We start from the raw sequence: 9,438 nt of genomic DNA, 5'->3' as shown, positions 1-9,438 counted from the left end.
CCACGCGTGCGCGTAATTCAGCATTTTTCCTTGCCACGCGTACGCGTCGTCCACGTGTTCGCGTCACTCATGCAGCTTCCAATCCACGCGTTCGCGTCAGGCACGCGAGCGCGTCACTGTGATTTTCTCCATTTCGCGCGGTCGCGTGAGCCATGTGTCCGCGTCGCTTCTCGCTGGTCATCTCCTCAATTTCTTGTGTTCCTTCCATTTTTGCAAGCTTCCTCTCCGTTCTCCAAGCCATTCCTCCCTATGAAGCCTGAAACACTTAACACACAGATCACAGCATCGAATGGTATAGAGGAGAATTAAAATACATAATTAAAAGATCTCTAGGAAGCAAGTTTTCAAACATAGCACAAATTTAGGAAGGAATTATAAATACATGCAAATCATATGAATAACTGGGTGAAAAGCTGATAAAAACCACTCAATTTAGCACAAAATAAATCATAAAATAATGGTTTCTAGTATTACCACTGGATACATAAATGCCATAGACACAAAACTGGGTGAACCTTTTCAGATTGTGACTCAGCTTTGCTAACGTCCCCAGTTAGAGGTATCCATAATTCTTAAGCACACTCTTTCTGCTTTGGACCACGACTTTAACCACACAGTCTCAAGCTTTTCACTTGGACCTTCATGACACAAGCACATGGTTAGGGACAACTTGATTTAGCCGCTTAGGCCAGAATTTTACTCCTTTGGGCCCTCCTATCCATTGATGCTCAAAGCCTTGGATCCTCTTTACCCTTGCTTTTTGGTTTAAAGGGCTGTTGGCTTTTTCTGCTTGCTTTTTCTTTTTCTTTCTTTTTCTTTTTCGCATCTTTTTTTTGCTACTTTTTTTCTTTTTCACTGCTTTTTCTTGCTTCAAGAATCAATTTCATGATTTTTCAGATTATCAAAAACATTTCTCTTTGTTCATCATTCTTTCAAGAGCCAACAATTTTAACATTCATAAACTTCACTATAAAAAATATGCACTATTCAAGCATTGATTCAGAAAACAAAAAGTATTGCCACCACATCAAAATAATTAAACTAATTTCAATATAAAATTTGAAATCCAAGTACTTCTTGTTCTTTTGTAATTAGGCACATTTTTCATTTAGGAAAGGTGAAGGATTCATGGAATTATTCATAGCTTTAAGGCATAGACACTAGACACTAATGATCATGTAATGAAGACACAAACATGGATAACACATAAAGCATAAAAATCGAAAAACCGAAAGATAAGAACAAGGAAATCAAAGAACGGGTCCACCTTAGTGATGGCGGCTAGTCTTCTTCTTGAAGATCCAATGGAACGTCTGAGCTCGTCTATGTCTCTTCATTGCCTTTGTTGCTCTTCCCTCATGGCTATTTGATCCTCTCTAATTTCATGGAGAACAATGGAATGCCCTTGGTGCTCCATCCTTAGTTGCTCCATATTAGAACTTAAATCTCCCAAAGAGGTGTTGAGTTGCTCCCAATAGTTGTGTGGAGGAAATTGCATCCCTTGTGGCATCTCAGGAATTTCTTGATGAGGGACTTCCTCATGCTCTTGTTGAGGTCCATGAGTGGGCTCTCTTATTTGCTCCATCCTCTTTTTAGTGATGGGCTTGTCCTCTTCAATGAGGATGTCTTCCTCTATGATAATTCCAGCTAAATTGCATAGGTGACAGATGAGATGAGGGAAGGCTGACCTTGCTAAAGTGGAAGGTTTGTCAGCAACCTTGTATAGTTCTAGAGGTATAATCTCATGCACTTCCACTTCCTCTCCAATCATGATGCTATGGATCATGATAGATGGTGTACGAAATTGTGATCTCAATGGCGCCAACAACTTGGTACGCACAATTGTAATCTCAACTCTTTTTCACAACTTCACACAACTAACCAGCAAGTGCACTGGGTCGTCCAAGTAATAAACCTTACGTGAGTAAGGGTCAATCCCACGGAGATTGTCGGCTTGAAGCAGGCTATGGTCATCTTGTAAATCTTAGTTAGGTGGATTCAAATGGTTTATGGAGTTTTAATAATTAAAAGATAAATAAACATAAAATAAGGATAGAGATACTTATGCAATTCATTGGTGGGAATTTCAGATAAGCGTATGGAAATACGTTGTTCCTTCTGAATCTCTACTTTCCTACTGCCTTCATCCAATACTTCAGACTCCTTTCTATGGCAAGCTGTATGTTGGGTGTCACTGTTGTCAATGGTTACTTCCCGTCCTCTCAGTGAAAATCGTCCTCTACGGTTTCTGTACGGCTAATCAACTGTCAGATTGCTCGTCTCAGATGAAAAATACCATGCACAGATATCGTATGGCTAATCAGCTGTTGGTTCTCGATCATGTAAGAATAGGATTTACTATCCTTTTGCATCTGTCACCATGCCCTACAGTCGTGAGTTTGAAGCTCTTCACAGTTTTCCCATCCCAGATCCTACTTGGAATACCACATACAAGGTTTAGACTTTCCAGATCTCAAGAATGCTGCCAATTGATTCTAGCTTATACCACTGAGGTTCCAATATCAGATTTAGATACCCCATTGTCAGAAGGGAGTCGATGTGAATCGTTGATTAGAAACCCAAGAGATATACATTCAAGCTTGTCTTCATGTAGAACGGAAGTGGTTGTCAATCACGCGTTCATAAGTGAGAATGGTGATGAGTGTCACATAATCATCACATTCATCATGTTCTTGTGTGCGAATGAATATCTTAGAGTAAGAATAAGCATGAATTAAATAGAAAATAGTAGTACTTTTCATTAATACTCGAGAAACAGCAGAGCTCCACACCTTAATCTATGGTGTGTAGAAACTCCACCATTGAAAATACATAAGTGAAAATAAGATAGGCATGGCCGTGAGGCCAGCCCCCAATGTCTAAGGACTAACAATGATTCAATGATATTCCAAAAGGTCATCCAAAGATCCCTAATACAATAGTAAAAAGTTCTATTTATACTAAATTAGTTACTAGGGTTACAGAAATAAGTAAATGATGCAGAAATCCACTTTCGAGCCCACTGGTGTGTGCTTGGGCTGAGCATTAAAGCTTTCATGTGTAGAGGCCTTCTTTGGAGTCAAACGCCAATTTGTAACTTGTTTCTGGCGTTTGACTCTTGCTTGCAACTTGTTTCTGGCATTTAACGCCAGAATAGGGCAGAAAGCTGGCGTTGAACGCCAGTTTACGTCATCTAAACTTGAACAAAGTATAGACTATTATATATTGTTGAAAAGCCCTGGACGTCTACTTTCCAACGCAATTGAGAGCACACCATTTGGACTCCTGTAGCTCCACAAATTCTATTTCGAGTGCAAGGAGGTCAGAATCTAATAGCATCTACAGTCCTTTGTCAGCCTCTGAATCAGATTTTTGCTCAGGTCCCTCAATTTCAGCCAGAAAATACCTGAAATCACAGAAAAACACACAAACTCATAGTAAAGTCCAGAAATGTGAATTTTACTTAAAAACTAATAAAAATATACTAAAAACTACTAAATCATACTAAAAACTATGTAAAAACAATGCCAGTGTATAAATTATCCGCTCATCAATAGCCCGATCTATAGTTACTTTAGATTGGTTGCTAGTAGGAATGATGGAGTGTTGGATGAACTCTAGCCATCCTCTAGCCACGGGCTTAATGTCATGCCTTTTCAATTGAACCGACTTTGTCTTTGGAGTCTCTTTTCCACTGAGCTCCTTCTACACATATGTCCATAAGGACTTGGTCCAACCTTTGATCAAAGTTGACCCTTCTAGTGCAGGGGCGTGCTTCTCCTTGCACCATAGGCAAGTCGAATGCCAACCTTATATTTTCTGGACTAAAATATAAGTATTTCCCCCAAACCATTGTGAGCCAATTCTTTGGGTTCGGGTTCACACTTTGATCATGGTTCTTGGTGATCCATGCGTTAGTATAGAATTCTTGAACTATTAAGATTCTGACTTGTTGAATGGGGTTGGTGAGAACTTCCCAACCTCTTCTTCGGATCTCATGTCGAATCTCCGAATACTCATTCTTCTTGAGCATGAAGGGAACCTCAGGGATCACTTTCTTCTTGGTCACAACTTTATAGAAGTGGTCTTGATGGACCTTTGAGATGAATCTCTCCATCTTCCTTCACTCGGAGGTGGAAGCTTTTGCCTTCCCTTTCCTCTTTCTAGAGGTTTCTCCGGCCTTAGGTGCCATAAATGGTTATGAAAAAACAAAAAGCAAAATCTTTTTCCATACCAAACTTAAAATATTTGCTCGTCCTCAAGGAAAAGAAGAAAGAAGGGAGGAGAAGAAGAAGAAAATGGAGGAGATGGAGTGGTGTGAGTGGTACGGCCAAGGGGGGAAGGACGTATTTATGATGTGTGAAAATGAAAGAGGGATGAGGGGTTTATATAGGGGTAGAGAGAGGGTTAGGGTTCGTGTATTAGGGTTGGATTTGGGAAGGAAAGTTTTTTAATTTGAAAGGTGGGGTAGGTAGGATTTTTGGGGAAGAACGGGTGGATGTGAGTGGTGAAGGGGTGATGGGGAAGAGAGATGGAGGTGATTGGTGAGGGGTATTTGGGAAAGGGTGGTATGGGGAGGTGTGAAGAAGAGAGAGTGAGTTGAGGTAGGTAGGGATCCTGTGGGGTCCGTAGATCCTGAGGTGTCAAGGATTTCTCATTACTGCACCATTCTGGCATGTAAATGCTCTCTGAGTGCTAATCCTGGCGTTAAATGCCAGATTGCTACCCTTTTCTGGTGTTTAACACCAACTTGGTGCCCTTTTCTAGCGTTAAACGCCAGTCTGGTGTCCGTCTCTGGCGTTAAACACCAAGAATGGTGCCAGAATGGTGCCAGATTGGGCGTTTAACGCCCATTCTGCTACCCTTACTGGCGTTTAAATGCCATTAAGCTCCTCCACCAGGGTGTGCTATTTTTAATGTTGTTTTTGAGTTTGCTTTGATTTTTGTAGTTGTTTTTGTGACTCCACATGATCATCAACCTAAAGAAAACATGAAATAACAATGGAAAATGGAAATTTAACATAGATAAATAAAGATTAGGTTGCCTCCCAATAAGCACTTCTTTAATGTCAATAGCTTGACAGTGAGCTCTCATGGAGCCTCATAGATTCTCAGAGCATGGTTGGGACCTCCCAACACCAAACTTAGAGTTTGAATGTGGGGGCTCTGTTTGACTCTGTATTGAGAGAAACTTTTCATGCTTCTTCTCTATGTGTATAGAAGGAGATCCTTAAGCCTTAAATACAAAGTAGTCCTCATTCACTTGAAGGACCAACTCTCCTCTGTTAACATCAATCACAGCTTTTGCTGTGGCTAGGAAGGGTCTACCAAGGATGATGGATTCATCCTTATTCTTCCCAGTGTCTAGGATGATGAAGTTAGCAGGGATGTAAATGCCTACAACCTTCACTAAGATATCCTCTACAAGTCCATAAGCCTGTTTTCTTGAATTGTCTGCCATCTCTAATGAGATTCTTGCAGCTTGTACCTCAAAGATCCCTAGTTTCTCTATTATAGAGAGTGGCATGAGGTTTACACTTGACCCCAGGTCACACAGAGCCTTCTCAAAGGTCATGGTGTAATATGGTGCAAGGTATTAAGAACCTTCCAGAATCCGGTTTCTTTTGAGGAATCTTCAGCTGAGCCAAGGTGGTTAGTTCATTAATGAGCAATGGATGTTCATCCTCCCAAGTCTCATTACCAAAAAACTTGGCATTCAGCTTCATGATTGCTCTAAGGTACTTAGCAACTTGCTCTTCAGTAATATCTTCATCCTCTTCAGAGGAAGAATACTCTTCAAAGCTCATAAATGGTAATGGGAAGTTCAGTGGAATCTCTATGGTCTCTAGATGAGTCTCAGATTCCTTTGTTCCCTCATGAGGGAACTCCCTAGTGGTCAGTGGATGTCCCTTGAGGTCTTCCTCACTGGGAATCACTACCTTTTCACTCTCTCCAGGTTTGGCCATGTTTGATACAGTTATGGCCTTGCACTCTCTTTTTGGATTCTCTTCTGTATTACTTAGGAGAGTGCTAGGAGGAGTTTCAGAAACTCTTTTACTCAGCTGACCCACTTGTGCCTCCAGATTTTTGATAGAGGACCGTGCCTCATTCATGAAGCTGAGAGTGGTCTTGGATAGATCAGAAACTATGTTTACTAAGCTAGAGAGACTCTGCTCAGAATTTTCTATCTGTTGCTGAGAAGATGATGGAAAAGGCTTGCTATTGCTAAACCTATTTCTCCCACCATTATTGTTATTGAAGCCTTGTTGAGGCTTCTGTTCATACTTCCATGAGAAATTTGGGTGATTCCTCCATGAAGAATTGTAGGTGTTTCCATAGGATTCTCATGTAATTCAGATCTTCCATTGCAGGATTATCAGGGTCATAAGCTTCTCCTTCAGAGGAGGCTTCTTTAGCACTGCCAGATGCAGCTTGCAATCCAGTTAGATTCTGAGAAATTATATTGACTTGCTGAGTCAATATTTTATTCTGAGCCAATATGACATTCTGAGTATCAATCTCAAGAACTCCTTTCTTTTGATGAGGATCTTCCAATGGAAGTCCATGAAACTTGCAATTCTGTTGCATCAGAGAAACTAATTGAGGCTTAAGCTCAAAGATGTTTGCTTCAATGGCAGGAATAGAGATGCTTCTCCCATAAAAATCGAGAGTTGGTGCAGTAAAATCACCAAGCACCTTCCTTGCATTGTTGGCATTGTTGTTATTTTTTGCTGCCATGTCTTCTTCTTTTTCAAAGATTTCTGTCAGGTCCTCTCCAGAGAGTTGTGCTTTAGTTTTTCTTAGCTTCATCTTTAGAGTCCTTTCAGGTTCAGGATCAGCTTCAACAAGAATTCCTTCATCTTTGTTCCTACTCTATGAAAGAGAAGAGAACAAGAAAGTATGGAATCCTCTATGTCACATTATAGAGATTCCTTGATGTGTTAGAGGAAAAGAAGAATAAAAGGATGAGGTAGAAGAATTCGAATTTATAAAGAGGGGAGAGGGTTCAAATTATCAAGAGAAGAGGAGTGTTAGTGATTAAATAGAAAGAGATGAGAGAGATAGTTTTCAAAAATTAAAAAGGATTTTTTAAAAAGTGGTTAGTGATTTTCGAAAAAGATACGAAATAGTGATTAGTTGAAAAAGATTTGAAAATCAATTTTTGAAAAGATAAGAAGTTAGAAAAGATTTTTGAAATCAAAATTTTAAAAAGATATGATTTGAAAATGATTTGATTGAAAAAGATATGTTTGAAAAGATATGATTGAAAAACAAATCTGATTTTTTTTTTAAAAAAAGATATGATTGAAAAATTTTTTTATTTTTAAAATTGATGACTTCACTAACAAGAAATTGAAAGATATGATTCTAAAATTCAAATATTGAACCTTTCTTAACAAGAAAGTAACAAACTTGAAATTTTTGAATCACAACATTAATTGTTAGCAGGAATTTTCGAAAAATATTAAAAAAATGAAAAAGATTTGATTTTGAAAAAGATATGATTGATAAGAGAGGATATGAAAAAGATAAGATTTTGAAAAATTAGTTTTAAAACTTAAAAATTGAAAAAGATTTGAATTGAAAACAAAACTACCTACTTGGTGCTATCCTGGCGTTAAACACCCAGAATGGTATCCATTCTGGCGTTTAACGCCCACTTGTCTACCTTTTTGAGCGTTAAACGCCCAGCCAGGTACCCTGGCTGGCGTTTAAATGCCAGAATTCCTTCTTCATTAGGCGTTTTGAATACCCAGCTTTTTCTCTGTGATTCCTCTGCTGTATATTCTGAATTTTCAATTCTCTGTATTATTGACTTAAAAAGACATAATTTTGATTTTTTTTGAATTTTTAATGATGAGAGAGAAAAATAACAAAATGCAACTAATCATGAAAAACTAAGATCAAATAAATAATGCATGCAAGAACACTTTGAATGTCAAGATGAACATCAAGAAAAAATTTTTAGGAAAAAGGACATGCAAGACACCAAACTTAGAATTTTCATACTAGAGACACTAACAAACTGAGAATGCATATGAGAAACAACAAGAGACACAAAACAAGAGAATTTAAAGATCAGACAAAGAAAATCATCAAGAACAACTTGAAGATCATGAAGAACACCATGCATGTATTTTCGAAAAATGCAAGAAAGATAAAAACATGAAATTGACACCAAACTTAAAATTTGACTCTAGACTCAAACAAGAAACACAAAATATTTTTGATTTTTATGATTTTATAAAAAAATTTTGTAATTTTTTGAAAATTTTTTTGAAAAAGAAAATAAGAAACTCAAAATTTTTAATAAGAATCCCAGGAATCACGTAATGTTAGTCTAAAGCTTCAGTCTAAAAAGATTAGACATGGTCAGCCAAGCTTCAGCAAGACATTACATACAACAGCCAAATTGATGGGAATCAACTAGCCCCTGTGATGTTAAAAGCATCATCTAAAACTCTAGAATTTGTTCTTAAAAATTCTGATGAACAAAATTAAAAAATGAAAAATACCTAATCTAAGCAACAAGATGAACCGTCAGTTGTCCAAACACGAACAATCCGCGGTAACGGCGCCAAAAACTTGGTACACTGGTGCACGAAATTGTGATCAATACTTTTCACAACTCAATTAATCCCCGGTGATGAAACCAAAACCTTGGTGTTCAATACCATGGCATAAACACAACTTCGCACAACTAACCAGCAAGTGTACTGGGTCGTCCAAGTAATAGACCTTACGCGAGTAAGGGTCGATCCCACAGAGATTGTTGGTATGAAGCAAGCTATGGTCACCTTGTAAATCTCAGTCAGGCAAACTCAAATGGGTATGGTGATATACGAATAAAACTATAAAGATAGAGATAGAGATACTTATGCAATTCATTGGTAGGAATTTCAGATAAGCGTATGAAGATGCTATCCCTTCCGTCTCTCTGCTTTCCTACTGTCTTCATCCAATCCTTCTTACTCCTTTCCATTGCAAGCTTAAGCAAGGGTTTCACCGTTGTCAGTGGCTACCTCCCATCCTCTCAGTGGAAATGTTCAACGCACCCTGTCACGGCACGGCTATCCATCTGTCGGTTCTCAATCAGGTCGGAATAGAATCCAGTGATTCTTTTGCATCTGTCACTAACGCCCCGCCTTCAGGAGTTTGAAGCACGTCACAGTCATTCAATCATTGAATCCTACTCAGAATACCACAGACAAGGTTAGACCTTCCGGATCTCTTGAATGCCGCCATCAGTTCTAGCCTATACCACAAAGACTCTGATCTCACGGAATGGCTGGCTCGTTTGTCAGGCGAGCACTCGGTTGTCAGGCGATCAACCATGCATCGTGTACCAGGAATCCAAGAGATATTCACCCAATCAAAGGTAGAACGGAGGTGGTTGTCAGGCACACGTTCATAAGTGAGAATGATGATGAGTGTCAC

The sequence above is a fragment of the Arachis duranensis genome, chromosome 4, assembly GCF_000817695.3.
Source record: "Arachis duranensis cultivar V14167 chromosome 4, aradu.V14167.gnm2.J7QH, whole genome shotgun sequence".
Classification (NCBI taxonomy): Eukaryota; Viridiplantae; Streptophyta; class Magnoliopsida; order Fabales; family Fabaceae; genus Arachis; species Arachis duranensis.
The sequence above is the reverse complement of the archived record's forward strand: the minus strand, read 5'-3'. Positions refer to the sequence as shown.